Here is a 22,027-nt window from a genome sequence, read left to right on the forward strand (position 1 = left end):
TGTCACCAGCAGAGGTAAGAGCTCTCTGAACTTTGCCCAAGCTATTCTTACTCTAGCAGTTACACTTTCAGCACACCCGCCCCCGCTGCTGACTTCCTTAATACTAAACTGAGAGGGATCAAACATCAGACAAATATTAAAGGGGATATATCTGGCACTTATTCTCTTTATCTGCTACTACTAAATCAGGCCTTCTAGCTTCTATTACTCTGTCTGTCTGAATGTTAAAGTCCCACAACATCTTATATTTCTTACTTTCTAGTAATTTACTAGGTTCATGTTCATACCATTCATTATTATGTTCAAATCTTAGCTTTTACATAACTCCCAGTGGATTACACTCCCTAGGTTGCCATCTCTTTTGTATTCTTTCTGTGCCAGCATGCTACAAGCACTTACTATATGAGTAACACTTTTCTCTTTTGATTTGCATAAATTACATTGGGAATCTACTTGGTTTTTGTCTATCTTGTTTCTATCCAATAAGTTCTTCATGCTTGATTTTGTGCAGCTACTAACACACTTCCTTCTCCCTTTTCAGCTTTCCTTTCTGCAACCATAGCCATTTATCACTACTACTATTTGCTGCAACTATCTTTGGGAATCTACCATGCATTATTATTATTATTATTATTATTATTATTATTATTATTATTATTACCTCCACCTTAGTGAAGGTGGAGGTATTATTTTCAGTTGTGTTTGTTTGTTTGTCCATGGACAAGATATCTCAAGAACCACTGGATGGATTCGAAGGAAACTTTCAGGGATGTTTGGCCTCATTACTGGCACAAACTGATTAGATTCTGGGATCAATCTGGTACTGGACAAGAATCCTGGATTATTTTTCCTGTTTTTTTACTTAATTTTTTAGTTCAGTCAGGTTCATTTTTAGTATTTTCGTTTGTGAGAGCAGTCAAGTTTATTTCAGATATTCTCATTTTATTTTATTTAACAATAATGGAGTTTAAAGGTGATTCTCTCTGGTCAGGAATACATCTTTTTGGTACACTTGATTAGGATCTTGAGAGTGAAACCAACAAAGTCAAGATTTGAGCAAAAAAAATATGATTCATCAATGTGTGGTAAATTTTCAACTTCAGTTCTGTATACCTTCATCTCATGAGGTCAGTATTTTTTGATCTTAAAGAACATATTGTTTTAGTATGTTTTTATATTAATGTAAAATAGTGATATACATATAAAGAATTGATGTATAAACATTAAAAAAATAAAACCATAATATTCAAGAGTTCAATTAGTCTTTAAACTTCAATAGATTATTACATTGCCGTTATTCCAAGTGGGGTTGACTTGCATGCATATACATAATTGACTAAAACAATCTTTAAGAGCAACATACTTAGCAGAAAAACATGAACTTCACATGTAGTTCATACTTTAATTGTGCTTGACAGCTGTTTCATTAAGATAAACAGCATTAAATGCTTAATTGCATAATTGCGATACATTATCAATTAATTTAAAAACCGTGTTTATCTAAATTATCAGGAATATTGTATTATGTTAATAAGAAAACTGTTTCTAGTTTACATCAAGCCAGAGAAACTGCAAGAAACACTAGAGAACATTTTGGTGTCAGAGCATCTGTTCTTGAGGAATGATCTTTACTGAAGTAGAAACCTTTACATTGCTACCTTTCTGAAGTTTGACACCAAATAAGAATGGTTAGAAATGTAAGAATGTGTTTAATAGAAAGTTGAGGTTGGAGGAAATATGAGCTAGTTCGATACTAAACCAGTTGAGTGATGAATGAGTAAAGATTGATTTTGCAGTTGATGATGATGTAAGAATAAAAATTTATATATTGAAAATTTCAAAAAGACTAAACTTGGAATAAATCTGAGATGTTTCTGGGTTTATAGGTGTCACTAATCTAAATGGAAACAGATATTTTGTCATACAATGGAAACAGATAAAGCTAGTAGTCAATTGAAGCAACAGTAGTAGTAGCTGTAGTAGTTGTTGCTTAGTTTCAGGTCTGCTCTGATTAAGCTAACCTGTGAACAAAGGCATTCCAGCTGTACTGGCCTTCTGGGGTTTCTTTTTTTTTTTTTTTTTTGTCTTTTTGCTCAAACTTAGTGTATCTAGGACTAAATTAGTCAATGTGCCCTTCGCTTTTTAACATAATAGTGTGTAATGAAAAGGAAATTTGGCCATTGTTTCTCATTGATCAAATTGATCACATTGAGATGTTACATACTGTAAAGGCAGATTCCTAGTTAATAAATCATTTGTTAAAAATCTGTAAACGAGCCCTAATTTTTATAGGCGCAGGAGTGGCTGTGTGGTAAGTAGCTTGTTTACCAACCACATGGTTCCGGGTTCAGTCCCACTGCGTGGCACGTTTGGCAAGTGTCTTCTACTATCGCCTCAGGCTGACCAAAGCCTTGTGAGTGGATTTGGTAGACGGAAACTGAAAGAAGCCCGTTGTATATATGTATATATATACATACGTGCGTGTGTATATTTGTGTGTCTGTGTTTGTCCCCCTAGCATTGCTTGTGTGTTTATGTCCCCGTTACTTAGCGGTTCGGCAAAAGAGACTGATAGAATAAGTACTGGGCTTACAAAAGAATAAGTCCCGGGGGTCGAGTTGCTCGATTAAAGGCAGTGCTCCAGCATGGCCGCAGTCAACTGACTGAAACAAGTAAAAGAGTAAAGAGAATAAAGGGAAACTTGAATTTACAGTCAGACTGTTTCTATAATAAAATTGGCTCTACACCCAATATTGAGTCCTTTCATCTGTAAATATTTGTTACTTATCACTTAACACTCTTATCATTAATAATGTGGAGGAAAGCTGACACTGTTTCCTATAGATATCATATTAAACAGTCAACTGTCATTGTCTTTCAGTCTTCAATATGATGTCTTTTATTGAAGATATTTTCATATTTTGTTATTAGTCTTTCATATCTAGTTTACAGCAATAACATTCCCGACATTATTGTTTCAAACTACGCATTTGTGTATGTATGTGTGTGTGTGTGTGAGAGAGAGAGAGAGAGTGAGTGTGTGTATATATATATGTGTGTTTGTGTGTAGGACAAGTGAGACCATAACCCGTGGCCTCTGCCTGGGGTTTAGCCAGTCCACTTATGCATACCTTTCCTTCTTGGGACACAAAACTCTACTTGTGAAGACCTGTTGAGGCAAGTGAAAATCGAAATCGATCAACATCAATGGAAATTGTAGCTGTGATACCAGTGCTGGTGGCACATAAGAGAACCATCCAAACGTGGTTGTTGCCAGCGCTGCCCCAACTGGCCTCCATGCCGGTGGCACGTAAAAAGCACCATCTGATCGTGGCCGTTTGCCAGCCTCGTCTGGCACCTGTGCTGGTGGCATGTAAAAAGCACCCACTACACTCACAGAGTGGTTGGCATTAGGAAGGGCATCCAGCTGTAGAAACACTGCCAGATCAGACTGGAGCCTGCTGCAGCCTTCTGGCTTCCCAGACCCCAGTTGAACCATCCAACCCATGCTAGCATGGAAAGCGGATGTTAAACGATGATGATGATGATATATATAAACATATGATGGATTCTTTTGGCATGGACGACAAATGTGAGTTCAGTAAAATAAAGTGGTGATCATGAACATGTCTCTTGAATCCCACTGGTGCTTTGCAAACCTTTTGGCAAATGGAACAAGTTGAGGACTCAGTTTTCTTGAGTGTGTTAAAGGAGTAAAGTTTGAGTACAGAACTGGTGGTGGCTTGTTCAACCAACAGCACTTCAAAGCATATATACATGTATATATATATATATATATATATATATTTCATCATCGTCATCATTGTTTAACGTCCGCTTTCCATACTGGCATGGGTTGGATGGTTTGACTGAGGTCTGGCAAGCCAGAAGGCTGTACCAGGCTCCAATCAGATCTGGCAAAGTTTCTACAGCTGGATGCCCTTCCTAACGCCAACCACTCCGAGAGTGTAGTGGATATATATATATACATATCCAAAAATGGCTTCGAAGGATACATAATTCTAGTGGATACTGTGTTCCCTCTTATCATTTGTCAGTACTGGCTAGCCACAGTGAATGTTGGGGAAACTCAAGTTAGTTAAAATTTACTATACTCAGTTAAATCTCACTTGGTAAATCTAAATGTCTTTAAAGGACTGCATAGTTTCAGTAGATCTTTATTAATTTCATTGTTTATGTATATATATATATTAGATAATAAAATGAATGGTTTATACCTGGTAGCTTACTGGTAAAGCAACTGTTACTTTCGTAGTGTACATTATGTACATGGTAAATGAGAGACAGAAGATGGAAAACACGAGAATTTTTATTAATCACTACATTTGTTTTGACTCAGATAGCATCGATCCCTCACAAGTGGGATACTTAACAACTGGTTCAGGAGCATCCGATGGTGCTGGTGTGTCTCTTTGGGTAATAAATATATATATATAAAATTTGTTAAAATTTGTCCTCATGAATGTCAACAATTCAACACAGTTTTTATCCAATTCAGCTGATTGTTTTGTCGTTATGGTGAGCTTTACTTGCTCATACTGCAGAACAACTAGGAAAGAGATTGAGGACAGTAGTAAAATGTACTCTATGATAGATAGAACCACTATGAGAAAGAAAGGCATATATATATATATATATATATATATTATATATATATATATTCATCATCGTCATCATTGTTTAACGTCCGCTTTCCATACTGGCATGGGTTGGATGGTTTGACTGAGGTCTGGCAAGCCAGAAGGCTGTACCAGGCTCCAATCAGATCTGGCAAAGTTTCTACAGCTGGATGCCCTTCCTAACGCCAACCACTCCGAGAGTGTAGTGGATATATATATATACATATCCAAAAATGGCTTCGAAGGATACATAATTCTAGTGGATACTGTGTTCCCTCTTATCATTTGTCAGTACTGGCTAGCCACAGTGAATGTTGGGGAAACTCAAGTTAGTTAAAATTTACTATACTCAGTTAAATCTCACTTGGTAAATCTAAATGTCTTTAAAGGACTGCATAGTTTCAGTAGATCTTTATTAATTTCATTGTTTATGTATATATATATATTAGATAATAAAATGAATGGTTTATACCTGGTAGCTTACTGGTAAAGCAACTGTTACTTTCGTAGTGTACATTATGTACATGGTAAATGAGAGACAGAAGATGGAAAACACGAGAATTTTTATTAATCACTACATTTGTTTTGACTCAGATAGCATCGATCCCTCACAAGTGGGATACTTAACAACTGGTTCAGGAGCATCCGATGGTGCTGGTGTGTCTCTTTGGGTAATAAATATATATATATAAAATTGTTAAAATTTGTCCTCATGAATGTCAACAATTCAACACAGTTTTTATCCAATTCAGCTGATTGTTTTGTCGTTATGGTGAGCTTTACTTGCTCATACTGCAGAACAACTAGGAAAGAGATTGAGGACAGTAGTAAAATGTACTCTATGATAGATAGAACCACTATGAGAAAGAAAGGCATATATATATATATATATATATAATATATATATATATATATATATATACCAGACGCCATGATAGATCGTTAGCCACTACACACATTTTTTTCTCTCCTTGTTTTTTCTGTGTCCCTTTCTGTAGAAGAGCATAGGCTCGAGACGTAAAAGACTTCTTCTATTCCTGAGCGTTATACTAATACATCTGTTTGTTTTGTACACCACCTGTCTTCGTCTTTTGTTTTTTTTTTGTAAACTCTCCCTATATATATATATATATCAATACATATGCTAACACTACTTCGGTTTGCGAGATTTGAACTCTTCAGTCAGTAAATCATCACTATGTCAACTCCCAACAACAATATTAAGATTTATTACCCTACATGCATAAGCAAAAGCAGTGTATTGTAATCTCTCATCTCTGTCTGTTTGTCACGTCTTTGAAAAATTACTGGGAAACGGGCAGAACTGATATTCACCAAATTTGACAGGAATACTCATTAGGTGAATGGCTCAAATGATGAAAATTTGGTTTGATTAAACATGCACAAATACATACAGATTTGCATCTGTGTGTGTGTGTGGGGGGGGGATTTGAGTGTTTCGTTTATTTATGAGTTGGTATCTTAATTTCACCAGAGTATAAATACCTATAATGGTGATACTTAAAGAAAAAATTGAATTCAGTTCAATTAAAAAGCGTGGGTAAGCAATGCATTGTAAGCCACACTATAATTTGCAAAAGACTTTATCTGCATTCTGGTTATGCATCATCCCTCCAATACCTTTTTTTGACTCATTTTAATTAGTTTTATTACAAATATCTGTACTAAATGTCAGAAGTTGTGGCTATCGTCTATTACACATACAAACACACTCACACATGCATAGCCATAATTTCTCATTCTGTACATTTGTGTGGGTCTGCATTCGTTACTATCAAATAGCTTCTTGTGTATGCTACACTTTTTGGGGACTGGATCTCAAAGCACACATAATGTTATAAATAATAGATTAAAAAACCCTTTCTAGGAGATGTGGGTTCAAATCCCACATGCAGCCTTTGACCTTTTCAATTCAAAAGGGATTTTCAACCCAATATTTGCATATTATTTATAGTTTTATGCCTGCTTTGAAATCCAGTTCCATAAAAGAATTATTTCACAATATTTTGAAAGTTTAAAGAATTCCTATGACAGCAACAATATATATATATAGAGAGAGAGAGAGACAGACAGACAGACAGTGTACTGTTCAGTGATGATAACATCAACAAAAAAGTACTTTATCGGGTGAGATACAAATATCATTTAGTAAGCACAATATATGTTTCCATGTGCTGAGAACAGACCAAACGTTGTTTTATAACATGTCTGGAGTCCTAGCATAACAAACTAAAAACAGAGCGAGAGAAAAAGCAAGAAAAGATGAGAAGGTTGAAAACCCAGAAAACAAAATAGGTAATCAGAAAGAAAAAAAAACAGACAGATTAGTAGCCAATGTGATTTTAAGGTCTCATTGACTAAAGGTAGAAATAAGTTATTTCCTAAATTTATCAAAGAGTGTGACTATCACATTTAAGCATATGATTTAGACCACTACTTGATAAAGCGATCAAATTTACCAATTATTATGTTAATATAGACCCTATAGACCTGAATTTGATCAAGTATGCAAGGAAAACACTACTGAGAAATATATCACCATTGATTTCAAATGTTGCTGTTTCTGTTTTTGAAGATTTATTTACTAGTCAAGTGTTTGTTTTGTTTTAATCTTTGAGTCATTTCAAAATAATTCCTCCCTCCAAGTCAGGGAGATTTTTTATCAAAGGTTATAGATTTGTCCTTCCTCAACAATGAGACACATCAAAATATTCGCAAGATATCTTTCCAAATTAGGGTCAGCGTCAACAGGTGACACTTCTAAAATATTTTCAGATTATTATTTTTTTCTCTTTATATCAAAAAAACTATTTCTTAACCTTTTCCCCAAATGTCATGAAATTAAATGGCATTATTGATTGTTTAATCAGTTAGGTTCAGCTGGTTTTTAGTAGCTACAAGTATTTTTTTTAATGAAATTTTCTTATTTCTTAGAAACAAACAAATGAAAGTTTTTGTACAAATAAAATGTTTTTCTTTTTTTCAATTATTTAATTTTTTTGATTTTGTAATGAGAAAATAAACTTCACATTTTCTTGGAATTTTGTGTTTTACAAATAACGATCAAATTTGGATGCAAACATTTAAAAGTAACTTTTAACAATTGACACTTCTCACACATATTGTTTTTTTTTTTTGTTTTTTTTTGTAAAGTGTGTGTGTTTGTGTTTTTATTCAAGCCACAACAGCATTTAAAGGAATGTCTGAAAAGAATAAACAGGTATAATTACTATGCCCACCACATCCATTTTATCCATCACTCATCTTCAAAATCTTTTACAACCTTTAACCCCAACCTTCATCTACCTGTCAGTCAATCCCTCCATCACTCTCCTGTCTACTGTATTATTCTGAAGCAATAAATAATGAAATTAGGACCGGTTACTACAAACCATTTCTGTATTGCCAGTCACCACTCTCTCTCTCCCCTCCTACTCCCAATTGACATCTGTTCCATCCATCATTCTTATTTGCCATCAATCATCCCCACCCCTCTTCATCACACTTTACAGTGGAGGAGATGATGCAGGCAAGTCCAAAGATTAAATCTTTGGTGACATGGTAGTGCTGATAGTAGTAGTAGTAGTAGTAGTAGTAGTAGTAGTAGTAGTAGTAGTAGTAGTAATTTCTCCTATCAGTAGAACAGATACTAAAAATATAGGTGACACTAACTTGTTAATTTTTACAGGAGGGGTGGTAGTTACAAGCAGATGTGGAAAAAGAGATTAGAAAATAAAGTGAAGACTTTAAGACAAGATCTAAGCTGACAAGTAAGGAAACGCAAGCATTAAATATTCTCTTGAGAAAAAAATACTTAGTCAAAGAGAAAGGATTCAGGATAGTCATGAAACAGCTGAAACAGTGTATCTTAGCAATAACAGGTATCAGAAAAGAATAAGCCAGTATCAACAGAACAGATTGTTTGAGATAGACCACAGGAAGATTTTATAGCCAAATAAATAGTATAGAAAAAACTACTGAAGATGGGAAGCTTAATGCAGAAGAAGCTAGAAAGTTCTGGAGTGATATTTAGGATAAGCCAGTTAATCATACTGGAGATGCAGCATGGTTAAAGAAAGTAAGGGAAGAAGTAGTTAGTGAGAAACAGTCAGATCTAAAACTCACTAATGCATTTATGATGTAAAATGATAGGAAGAATTCAGAATTGGAAGGGCCTAGGACCAGATTTAGTTCAAGGGTACTGGTTAAAGAAATTCAATAGAAATTCTGTAACTTACATGGAAGATTGAGGAAACAATTTCATGATTGCCTAAATGTAGGAGTTGTACCTAACTGGATGACTAATGGGAGAACAGTATTCTTCATGAAAGATGAAAGAGACAATATATATAGTAATAATAGACCAATCACTTGCTTGCCATTGGTGCAGAAGCTGTTAACAGGAATGCTGTCAGGAGGCATTTACAAACACCTTGACAACAAGAATTTACTTCCAGATGAACAGAAAGGTTGTAGGAAATAGGTTAGAGGAATGCGTGATCTATTATAAAATAGACAAAGCAGTTCTAAAAGAAGTGAAATCTAGAAAGGAAAAGCAACACTAGCCTGGATAGGTTATAAGAAAGCCTATGACATGATTCAACACTTATGGATAAGTGAATGCTCAAGAATATTCAGTATTGCAGGCAACATAAGAGAGTTAATTAGCTATATAATGTGAAGAAATGGAAAGTAGATCTCTACTCATGTGATACAGCCTTAGGTAAGGTTAATATCAAGAGAGGTGTTCTCAAAGTAGACTTGTTATCCCCTTTAATATTCATGTTATGTTTAATCTCCCTCGGTTTAGTATTAAGAAAAGCAAAGGCAGAGAGTAAAGAGAGAGTAAAGAAAAAATTAACCATTTCCTCTCCATGGATGATCAGAAGCTTTTTCATAAGAATAAGAAAGAGATAGATTCCTTAATACAAACTATAAGACTCTTCAGCAAAAATATAGATATGGAATTTGGCATAGATAAATGCATAATATTAGTTACAAAAAAAGGACAGGTAGTTAGCAGAGAAGGCATTTACTTACCAGATGGCCAGACATTAAAATTACTGAAAGGAGAAAGTTATAAGTATCTAATTGAATAAGAATATGACAAGAGTAGTAACTATAGAAAAGAAAACAAAAATTGAGAAGTAGTACTTGAGAAGAATGAGGAAGTTAACAAAGCTAAATAGCCTGAATCTAGTGAAGGCTGTAGATACTTGGGCAGTGTTGTTACTTAGGTATCCAACAGCTTTTGTAGATTGGAGAAAATCTGAATTAGCAAATCTAGCTAGAAGAACCAGGAAGGAATTCAATATGAGTGGAGGACTTCATCCAAGGGCAGAAGTAGCATCTCTATATTTACCTAGAAAGGGAAGTAGTAGAGGTTTAATGTCAGTAGAAGACTGTGTGGAGTTAACGAGAGTAGATATAGTCTCCTATGTAGGTTATAGTGAGGAAATTTAACTGAGAGCTGCAAGAGTAACTGTTAGAGATAGGCAAATTAGAAAGCCAAATGACATTAAATTTCAGAAAAAAAAAAGAAACATGATTATCTGACTGGCATGAAAAGGCTTTGCGTGGTAGGTTTCCAAAGATAGTAACAGAAAAGAATAATAGTGAGACATAGGTGTGGTTGCAGGAATGAAGGTTGAAAAGGGAGTCAGAAAGTTTGCTAGTAGCAGCACAAAATCAAGTATTAAAGTCTAATTGGGTAAGAGCCAAGATAGATAAAATTCAGGTAGATTTTCAATGTAGTTTATGTAAATCAAAGGAGGAAAGTGTTATTCATATAGTTAGTGAATTTGAATGCTGGCACAGAAAGAATACAAGATATGAGAGCTGAGAGAGAATAACCAACTAGGAGTTATGTAGAAAAATTAGGATTTGACCATACGGATAAGTGGTATGAACATGAATCTTGAGAAGTACTAGAAAGTAAGGAATATAAGATGTTGTAAGACATTCAGACTGACAGAGTAATAGAAGCTAGAAGGCCTGATTTAGTAGTAGTAGTAGTAGTAGTAGTAGTAGTAGAAGTAGAAGAAGAAGAAGAAGAAGAAGAAGAAGACAAAGAGAATAGAAAGTATCAGATAATTGACTTCACAGTTCCAAATGATGAGAAAGTCAATATGAGAGGTATTGAGAAAATAGCAAAGTACCAGGACCTAGCCATTGGGTTAAATTGTCTATGGAAAGTCCAGATAAAAAATGTATTCCTGTGATTATGAGTGCATTAGAAACTATCCCTAAGGATTTGAACAGATGGATAGAGATAGGCATAAAACCTAGTTTAGTGCAACTCCAGAAAACAGTATTATTAGGAAGATTTAAGATTCTTAGCATCCAAGGTTACTTGTTGTAACCTGATGTTAGGAATCTTTCTTTCCAACAGTTTAATCTGTTGGGTTATATGAAATAATAATAATAATAATAATAATAATAATAATAATAAGAGCACTCAGAGAGTGCAAACCTCCACCAAGGCAACACCAACATCCTCTCAATGATTAGCCAGAGAGGATTTTTAAAATGAGAATATCTGAAATAAACTCGACTGCTCTCACAAACGAAAATACTAAAAATGAACCCAACCGCTCTCAAAAATTAAGTAAAAAAACAGGAAAAATAATCCAGAGGCCTTGTCTGGTACCAGATCGATCCCAAAATCTAATCAGTTCATGCTAGTCATGAGGCCAAACATCCCTGAAAATTTCATCCAAATCCATCCAGCAGTTCTTGAGATATCTTGTCCATGGACAAACAAACACGACTGAAAACAATACCTCCACCTTTGCTAAGGCAGAGGTAATAATAATAATAATAATAATAATAATAATAATAATAATAATAAGTACAAAATAACCTGGCTATGGAAAATGAAAGTATGAATAACCTAACTATGGAAAATAAGGAATGTGAAAATAGTGCCAATTACTGTTGGGCTCTCAGGAGCAGTATCAGAAGGCATCAAGAGGAATATAAAGGAAATTAGAATAGAGAGCCCAGAACTGTTAGAAAAGGTTTGCCTCCTTGGCATGGCCAATATAAGCAGAAAGGTATTAGTTTAAAAGAACATATAGCATGGTACCATAGGCTACAAGCAGCAAGCTCACCACACATGCAAGACACCAGGAGTTACAACAAAACCTGAAATAAAAAGAATAGATAATGATAATAATAATAATAATAATAATAATAATAATAATTGACAATTTACATCCTAATCTACAAAAGTTCCTGCAAGGCTTTGTACACCAAGGAATTGTACCAGAATGGATAGTCAAAGGAAGAACTGTATTGATCCAGAAGGACCCAGCCAAGGGTGACACACCCAGTAACTATGGTCCAGTTGCTTGTTCACCTATGATGTGGAAGCTTCTAACTGGAATAACGGGAAAAAAATTGTGCAACCATCTTGAAAGAAATGGACTGTTAGTAGAGGAAGAGAAAAGCTGCAGGAAGGGATAATGAGGAATAAAGGATAGATTGTTGATAGATAAAGACATTTTGAGGAACTGTCAGAGAAAGTTGACTAGCTTATCAATAGCTTGGGTTGACTATAAGAAGGCATAGGATATGATTCTTCACTCACAGATTCTAAAATGATTTATCAAAATCAATATGAAGAACTAGAAAACAGTTTTGTCTGCAGGGGAAAGGAAAAATTGGGCAAATCGACATCGAGAGGGAAATATTTCAACAAATATTTCACTAGTCACCTTCTCACTCAGTGCAACCTGTAACATTCTTTCACCCCTCTTCCTCAAATCAGGACTTGATCTCCTTCACAACACAATCCTATATTCCAACCAGTCCTCTGTCACCTTCCGTCCTTTCGTAGGAATATAGGATTGTGTTGTGAAGGAGATCAAGTCCTGATTTGAGGAAGAGGGGTGAAAGAATGTTGCAGGTTGCACTGAGTGAGAAGGTGACCAGTGACAATGGCAAAACCCTCCAGTACAATGTGAGGACTAATAAAGGAAAGATTATCAACTGGAAAGAGAAAGTCCTACAGGGTGTGCTTTTCCAATAAACATTGGATGAAGCTGATGAAGAACCCTAAAGATGGTTAAGACATGAATTTTTAAGAAAGAAAACAGAAGTGATCCTTGCTGCTCAAAAACAAACTTTACAAATCAACTCAATCAAGTGAAGAATTGATAAAACATCAGAATCACTTTTTTGTAGATTATGTAAAAAAAAACATCTGAGACATACATATAAATTAGTATATACTGAAAACTAGCCCCCAATAGAGTACAAACATTCCATTACAAAGTAGAAGTGTAAATACTCTGTGAGTTGTGCAGAAAGTATGGGCTAGAATGTTCTAACAAGTGATATAAACACCAACGTTTGCCAGTAACAGAGAATGATTGGGTGAATTTCACATAGGATGTGCCAATCTACACAGATAAAAAGCTGCAACATAACCAACTAGATATCACTCTCCTACAGAAGGAATCCAAAGAATGGATCTTCATCAACATAGCCATACCTGCAGACCAGAATAGTGGGAAGACAAACATGGAGAAAGTCCAGAAGTACTGAGACCTATCATTGGAAGTGAAATACATCCATAGAGCCTCAAAAGTGAGTGGGATCCTATCGTGATTGGTGCATTTGGGACTGTCTCAAAGAAAGCATTATTCTGGCATGAAATACAAAATTGGCAGCAATTTTTGGAAACAGCACATGTATTGAGGAAAGTGTAATGTCTGTGAGCTGTAGGAAGGAGTTGAGACTTAATATTGATAACTTGAAGAAGAAAGGAAAGAAAAAAAAAAGAATAGGAATAAAAATAATAATAATTATAATGATAGAGTATAATTATCAAGAATCATTGTTCCGATAGGCATCTCAATACCTTCTGACAAAACCACTGCCTGGAAAGAAGCTGAAAGGCTGTCAAGATTTTGAAATTGAAATAAAGATTTGATAAAGATGACTACAAAGTAAGCCAGAGCACAGTCCCACCACAGAGTCCAGAATATACCTCCTTCCATCCAATATTTTCTCCATCTACTAATCCTGGGAGGGTCATGGAAGGTTCTATCTGAAGCAACCATCATTACACTTTCCTGCAGGGTTCCCAAGCTTGACCAAATGAGACTAAGGATATTATCCAACCATCTCGTTCTCGGCCTACCCTTACATCTTCCACTTCTTTGCTCACCTTGAAGAATCTGTCTTATGATTCTTCCCTATGACATTCCAATTACATGTCCTTAGCATCAAATCTATGATTGCTCAATGTGGAGAAATAATGGCTTGACCTGGAGAGACTCCCTGATCACTGAGCTATGAGGTGGTATCAAAAAGTTCCCCTACTAGTTATGTTTAATAAAAAATAACTTATTTCCTAAGTTTTAACATCATCTCCTTCGAAATAGTCACCTTGCGCAGCAGTACACCAGTCCGAGCATTCCTGCTTCTTTTGGAACCCAGCCTGAAAGTTTTTTCTATAAATGAGTCAAGAACCTCAGCGGTTCACTCTGGATCTCAACAATAGCGTTAAAACAGTGACCTGTGATCTGCCCTTTCACCTTAGAGAAGAGATGGAATAGGACTGGTTTGGGAGCAATACCATGTTTTCTTTGGCAAGAAACTCACAAGTGAGGAGACCTCAGTTACAGGGTGCATTGTTGTTGTGAAGAATCCAATTCTTTGCATTCCACAGATCCAGTTGCTTTCACCGAATGTCCTCCCTCAAACACTTCAAAACATCACAGTATAACTCTTGATTAATAGTCTGGCCCTGGAGGACAAATTCTTCATGTGCAATTCTGTGGCTGTCGGAAAAAAACAATGAGCATTCTCTTGATTGAACTCTGACTCTGTCATCCCCTCTTCTGTCATAGAGATGAAGGGCTCTTCCATTGTGATGACTGCTGCTTTGTCTCAAGGTTGCACCCATAAACCCAACTTTCATCACCAGTGATGATCTTTGACATGAAGGATTTAGTCCATCAGTGATACCCTGACTGAGGCCTTGATAGACTTCCAGGCAATGTTCTTTCTACTCAGTGGTAAGTAGGCAGGGGACAAACTTGACAGAGACACACCACATGTTGAATTCAGAGATTAGGATTGACTACACAGACCTATACAACAGACCAACAATATCAGCAAAGTCACTGATTGTCCTCCAACAATCCTCGTGTGCAATGAATTTTCTCTTCATTTCCAGAGTTGACGCTTGTGGCAAGGAACATTCGTCCACTTTTGAAGTGGTTATGCCTCTTGAAACATTGTATGTGACCCAGTGCCTCATTACCATAAGCTTGCTGAAGCATGCTCAATGTCCCTGTAACAGACTTCCCAAGTTTAACACAAAATTCCATGCTGGCTCTTTGTTCCTGTCTATGACAAAATCACAGACTACAGCATACACATAATCACAAAAACAGAAATTTCACAACTTGTGAAGTAAACACAGCGACATCACTCAGCACGCTACCCCCTGAAGGTCACTGCTAGCTCTCACTGCATATGCAGCCATGTGCTGCCATCTGTTGGCATATTACAGAACTAGTCCAGGAACTTGTTGATGCCACCTCGGATGCACCCTGAGATCCTTTGAAGGAAGCACAAATTAGCACATGCATTTTCAATGCTATTCTTTTTGTCATTAGCCAACATTCATGGCCACAGATGAGGATAGGCATGAAAACCAAATGGAAGCTAGCATCTGGCTTTTTTACTAACCTCTCCTCTTCTGAGGATCAAATGCTGCAGCTGGTGCATTACTGTACCAGCACCTGCAATTTCAGGATATAATTCAGTTTCCTGCTTCCCATCACTCTTCAATACAGTCCCAAGATACTTAAACTTTTCTACTTGTCTCCGTGATGTCCCACTAATAAGCAGAGTTCACTAGGAAGCTTGAATAGCCAACTATATTGTTTTAAAAGAGTTAACAGTTCTCTGATAAGATATAAAACCAAACCAGTAGGTGAGATTATGAAACTTCGGGTTAAATGTGACTAATATTTACTTTGGTTCATTTGCAATTCTTAGTTCAGGTTTTAATTATAAAAGTAAACTTTCATTCTTTCAAAGTTGATTGCATAGAAACAAGTAATATGCCAGGGTTGATCTAGTTAGCCATACTCCTTAGCATTAAAACTAGTTTCCAATCTACCAATAAGAAACACATACTCAGAAGAAAATTGAATTAAGCTGTATCATTGACTTTGAGCCAACAACTAACAACCAAACCCATCATCTGACTGCATTGAGTGATGCTGTATTAAAACCTGTTGGTACATCTCAAGAAGTCTAAGAAGAAAGTATTTATGCAGATTTTTGTCCTATATTTAATTAATTACAAGTTCCAGCAATGAAAATAAAATCATTGAAATATTTTGTTTGGTGAAGGATTGGCTTATTTCCATTAATTAGTAGTAATTGTCAGAATTAATTAAGATAATATTCTTGATGCTTGATGGATAATTCTAAATCTTGAAATATCTTCAACATGTATAATGTGGAGAGAAAAGAAATGTTTGTAACGGTGTTGTTCTTCTTCTTCTTGGTGGTAGTGGTGGTGGCGGTGTTGTTGTTGTTGTTATAATAATAATTCCACTTAGGTCAACTTCGCCTTTCATCATTTTGCTGTCAATAAAATAAATATCACTTGAACACTGGGGTCAATGTAATCGCCTAACCCCACTAAAATTTCAGGCTTTGTGCCCATAGAAGAGAAGATTATTATTATTATTATTATTATTATTATATATAACATGGCATGTTGAAATTCACATAAAACCTGAAAGTTGTTGCAGAGAAGTTTAGGAATGTAGGAGTATAAGTAATGTTGTGGGTTGAATTCACAGCAGGCTCTGGTCCCTACTCATTGTACTGACCACCACCCAACCACAAATGTGGAAAGACAGAATCAGCCACTGTGAAATGTGATTAAACTCAAGACAGAGAACCAAAGCTAAGTACTATGAGATGTATAGACCAATGCTCTGTTATTTCTGCCATACTGACACATTTCAAATGAGAAATAGGGATTTCTAAACTTTGACGGCAGGACAGATTCTGGAGAAAATGAAACTTAATGGAGTCAACATGTAGTTAACATGTAGCCAAAATGTACTCTATCATAACAGTTACATGTATAGCCTACATACATTAAGTAATTAGCAGATTTCCAAATACTTTTTCTATTGTTATGGAAATAAATTATTTCCTCTCTGGTGAAACCTACTTTATTTTTCTGTCTGTTCACTTCTCTATAGTTTGTTATATTATTTTTAATATATAAAAAAATAAGTTGCCACTCTCCATATCTCTCTCTCTCTCTCTCTCTCTCTCTCTCTCTCTCTCTCTCTCTCTCTCTCTCTCTCTCTCTCTCTCTCTCTCTCTCTCTCTCTCTCTCTCTCTGATGTACATATATACATATGTATAGTGTTATAACATCTAATATACAAATATTATAACATCCAATGTAGATTATGGTTGTTGTAAAATGAAACTTGTGTATAAACACTACAGAAGCAAGTGTTGGGTGCTGAAGTATTGTTTTGACACCTAAAGAAGAAGGTGTTGAGCAATAAATTCTATATCTGTGGCATCACCATTAGAAATCATCAGAGGTTGAGGAGGAACCGAACTTGTTCTATGTTGGGCAATATATTGTGTGAATAAAAACAAGATCCTTGCAGAGTTTAGTTAATTTCTGTCTAAATATTCTCTCAGAACCAAACGTTATAGAAACGCTTAATGTTTCTGACCCACAAGTAAATCAACAGCTTTTTTCCCCTTCTGATTCAACTTGATTTTTTTCATAAAACAGACACTGAGTCATATAATAGCAGAAGAAATATGAGAATTGTAGAAAATTTAGAAATATTCCATTCATTACCTGTAACTTACCTAAGTGATTGCTGAAGGCTTTAAGACATCAATTAGATATTGGGAATAAACTATCTTCTTAATGTTGCTGACACAATATTTATCTTTGATAAGCTTAACTTGTTTGTAGTCTTATTGATTTATTCATTTGGTGCCATATCAAATATATAAATGTAGTAGCACAGCAGCAGTAGAAGCAGCAGTAGCAGTAGTAGTAGTAGTAGTAGTAGTAGTAGTAGTAGCAACAACACATTATAACACAGATATTATAACTGTTATAATGTCTAATAATTAAACTATAGTGTTATAATATCCAGTGTATAGACCAAACAAATATCTTGTTTAGACACAACAGATAAATACCAGATACATTTCTAAATTGATTGTACCCCAAGGCAAGTAAAATGTAGGCCCTTTTCTCTATTTCTAAGTCTGCAATAAAACAAAAGCAACTATAAGCTGGCCAGAACCATGTTCCAGTTATGTATCTGTAGAATCTTCCATGTTCTGCCTCTGGTATGTCTGTAGAATCTTGTGAAAATAGCACTGACATGATAATATTAATCTACAAATTTCTTTATTCTATCTAAGAATTCTTTGGAAGTTCTTTCATCGATCTTCTGGTTTTAAATTCATTGATTTCTTGATGAACATCAGAAGAAAACAGCAGAGAAAAAAGTTTTAATCATGAAATCAGCATGGTTGGTTCAGTGCCATTGTTTCAATAGTTGTAGCCACAGTAGGGGGTGATGGTCATGGTGTGGAACAGCTTTAGTTCCAGCAGATTTATTGGAAGATTTCAAAACTGCTTTAATATGCTTGTATCTGTTTAAATCATTGGCAAAAGATGGTAAGTTTGTAACATTGTTGTTGATGCTGTTTAGCTAGAAGTCATTCCTCATCAAGCAGATCTATAATCAAAGATGTTCCAATCGTGACCAAGCTATCACTTATATATAAACATATATACTTACATACATATATATATATATATATATATATACATGACAGTCTTCTTTCAATTTTCCTCAACCAAATCCACTCACAAGGCTTTGGTCAGCCCAAGGCTGTAGTAGAAGACACTTGGCCAAGGTGCCACGCAGTGAAACTGAACCCAGAACCATGTGGTTGGGAAGTAAGCTTCTTACCACACAGCCTCACCTGCACCAATTTTCTTTTTGTTTCATTAATAAATTTGTCACTTCTCACATTTCTTAGTGATGCTATTATGGTGATCTCCAGTGGTTCATTATTTCTCAGAATTAACCTAGACAGACCATTGGCATGCCACAGCTTTTTGAAGGCAGACATTCCATTCTATAATCATAGTTTAATAGAATGGTACCCTACCGCTGCAGTCTGTTTGCCGTTTGTATCTGGATTCCTTTCTTGGAATTGTATATCATTATTAGAGGTACATGGTCCGTTTGCAATCAAAAACGTCTGCTGTGAATGAACCTGTAGAACTTTTTCACGCCAAATATAATAACCAATGCCTTTTTTTCAATTTGGTCATAGCTCTTTTCTGCCAGCAATAATGTCCTTGATGTGTGAGCTATGGCCTTTCTCCTACCATTGTTATCCTTGTGTAGGAGCATGGCTCCTATCCCATACTTGCTAGCATCTTTAGCTAGTATTATCTCTAACTTTGGATCAAAATATGTCAGATGCAAGTCTGAAGTTAGCACATCTTTAAACTTATTAAATGTTTTCTGGCATTTCTCTATCCAAACCCATTTGACATTTTTTTTTTAGCAATTCAAAAAGTAGTGCCATTACCTTATGTATATTTGGGATATGCACTTGGTAATAATTTACCAAGCCTAGGAATGCTTGTAACAATGTCATGTTCGTCGGGGGTGGCATATTTTGTATTGCAGTTACCCTTGATGGGTCCAGTTTGCATCCACTTTTGTTGATTACCTGACCTAGGTATTTTATTTATCCATCAAAAATTTGCATTTTTCTTCTGTCAGTTTTAGCCGTATTCACTTATTCTTTCAAATACGTTCTTTATGTGTTTGACATGTTTCACCTGAGACTTGCTCTTTATCAAAATGTCATCAAGGTATGTGATGGCAAAGTCGCAATCACTTAACATCGCATTTATTATATGTTGGAATATGGCAGGTACCACTTTTACTCCAAACAGCAGTTGTTGGAACTTGTACAATCCATGGTGTGTGTTGATTGTTAGTAGATGTGTTCAATCTTCCTCTAACTGGATTTGAAGGTACACCTCTGATAGGTCTAACTTCAAGAAAATTTTCCTTTCGTTTAGTTTAGCAAATACTTCTTCTGGGTTTGGTAGTGGGTAATTGTGTGCGATGAAACAGTCCTTCAATCCAGTTGAGAAGTGTGCACACACTCTTAGCTTATTATTTTTTTTTCTTTTACATAGACCACCAGTGCTGCTCAGACTGCATGCTCAATCTTTTCAATTATATTCAGGTTCTCCAATATTTCTAGTTCTTTTATGGACCCGGTCTACCACCACAAATGGTACATTCCATTTGGGCCTGAAAATAGGTGTTGAATTTTGTTTGATAGCTATCCTTGCTTTTGATTTTGTGCAACAGCCTAAACCTTCCAAAAAATCTTTTGGGAAAGTTTCTTTCATTTTTTGTCTCAGTTCATTGACCTCATTCAGTCATTTGATTACTCCATTTATGTTATTGCACAAAACACTTATTGGTGTATCCCATAAATTAAATTTCTCCATACATTCGATGCCAAATAAATTCATGGATATTTTCAACACATAAACATTCACTTTTTAGGTTCAACCTTTGAACATTATATTACAAATGCGTTTACCTATGAAATATAATTTTCTTCCTGTGACACCATATGCTATTTTGTTTGGACACCATAATTTGGGTTTACCTGTTTGTTCCCATGCTTTCTCATTTGTGATTGTCATGTCATTTCCCATGCCAAATTGCATCTGACACTAGTGATTTCAATTCTTACATTCACAAAATTTCTGTTTGTTGTAATCACAACTTTTCCTGCTGACAAACTATTTATTTTTTCTTCTTTGTTCCATTTTACCTATCATTCTAGTTTTGTAGTGTGATTTTTATATGTCCTGTAAACCTGCAGTGAAAACACTTTGCATTTTTATATGGACAATCTTTTTTCAGCCACATCCCACTACATGCCATACAGGGGTTTACGTCCCAATATTTTTTCTGTTTTTCTTGCAAAACTTTGTCTTTTAGCTTTTTTTGCACTGGTCTTATGTGAAAACACTCTTTCTGTTGAATTTCTTCCATGTCATGCCTTAATTTTAATATCATGTCACAGTCTTTCTACAGTTTCTGCTATGTCAAATCCTGGTTCATTTCTAGTTTTGCTAGAATATCCATTCGGATTTCTGCTCCCTTTTATCTGTCAATCCTTGTGCAAAAATCAAACACTTGAAAGATCTGAAGTAAGCATTTCCAGCCTAAATCTCTCACATTCCTTGTTCACTTTGCTTGTGAAAGTAGTGAAGTCTTCATCCACTCTTTTCTATCTTTAAACATTTCCATCGAGTATTAAACAGTGAGCTCTTTTCACTAAACATTTTGCACAAAATGTCAACTATGTCAGTGAAATTTATTTCTGACCCTTTTTTGTTTTTGGCAATATGAAGTTTCTCACTAGTTTTCTTGAATGCATTTTCATTTTGTCCATCCAATCCTGACATTCTTTTTCAAAAATTTGTTCAAATCTTCGAAAGTAAACCTTGAAGGCTACTCCTTCTTTGAGGTCATATTTGAATTTGCTTATGGAATTTGCAACATGGTCAAGCAAAAATGCATTCTATGGTTTGGTTATCATCTTCATTAGTTGTAACATTGCTGCTGCAATCCTTGTGGTTCCTTGAGTTCTTGCTGTTGCTGTTTTTGCAACTCAACTACCCCAGCTGACAAGTCTTCCATATCTTATGATTTTCATAAGTTTGCACAAGATTTTTGTTTCTTTTTTGTCGAGTTTTTTTTATTTTCCATATGAATTAGTTTAAACACTTTGAGTGAATGTTTTTCTTTTTTCACTCTGCATAAATGTGTTTTACCTCATTGCCATTGTTGTAAAGTGGGTTCCTCCCACTGGTGTGATGTGTGACTGCCATTGAACTGTAGTTGCCGTTTTTGCACTACTAGCCACAATAGTTACTAGTCATCGGATACTGTTGTATCTCTTTGTACCAGGATAGTAATACACTAACTTCTCCTGTCTTACTATCGCTCAGAGCTCCACAAGACACCAACTAGAACTGTTGCCTCTCAACTCTTTGACTTTTGACCCTCTCTTGATGACCGGCGACTGGTCTATTTATAATGGTTGGCTACTACCACTTTTTACCAGGAGGGGTATACAGTTTCACTATACAAAAGTACATTAATTATTTTTCAGTTATATTGTCATCATTTGAAGAGAATCTGTAACCTTATGTAGAGATAACTTGTTGAGTGGTAGAGTGCTCTACTCTCTATTTATTGATTCATCATTACA

General features: G+C 35.4%; 1 protein-coding gene across 7 annotated transcripts in view; it reads left to right on the forward strand.

The window, feature by feature from the left end:
• LOC115221198 (phospholipid transfer protein C2CD2L) overlaps window positions 1-22,027 on the forward strand; it is a 175,278-nt gene that overhangs the window by 69,171 nt on the left and 84,080 nt on the right. The gene's annotated exons all lie outside the window — the stretch shown is intronic.

The sequence above is a fragment of the Octopus sinensis genome, linkage group LG18, assembly GCF_006345805.1.
Source record: "Octopus sinensis linkage group LG18, ASM634580v1, whole genome shotgun sequence".
NCBI lineage: Eukaryota > Metazoa > Mollusca > Cephalopoda > Octopoda > Octopodidae > Octopus > Octopus sinensis.